The sequence below is a fragment of the Penaeus monodon genome, chromosome 20, assembly GCF_015228065.2.
Source record: "Penaeus monodon isolate SGIC_2016 chromosome 20, NSTDA_Pmon_1, whole genome shotgun sequence".
Lineage (NCBI taxonomy): Eukaryota > Metazoa > Arthropoda > Malacostraca > Decapoda > Penaeidae > Penaeus > Penaeus monodon.
In genome coordinates this window covers 30,536,744-30,536,972 of record NC_051405.1, presented here as the reverse complement: position 1 = coordinate 30,536,972, position 229 = coordinate 30,536,744, and the positions used below count along the sequence as shown (strand labels likewise).

The 229-nt window shown below is 26.6% G+C and overlaps 1 protein-coding gene across 1 annotated transcript in view; it reads left to right on the top strand.

Annotated features, from left to right (window-relative positions):
- The window catches only part of LOC119585757 (probable tRNA N6-adenosine threonylcarbamoyltransferase), a gene marked incomplete in the record, with an annotated part of 12,646 nt that overhangs the window by 10,282 nt on the left and 2,135 nt on the right, over window positions 1-229 (top strand).

Below are 229 nucleotides of genomic sequence, written 5' to 3'. Positions count from 1 at the left end.
CATTTTTTTTTTTGTTTAAGTAAATTAGGGTAAAGTTTTGCTTTCACACTGTCATTGTGGTATTTGATAAGAATCAGATACTAAAAATTCCCACATTCAGTGACTATGAGAAATTCAAAAAGTTACTGCACTGGACTTATTATAATTTATATATTAATTAAATTTGCATAACCCGTCTCTCACCTATGTTATGAATATTTTGTGAATATTGTACTATTATAAGTGATGA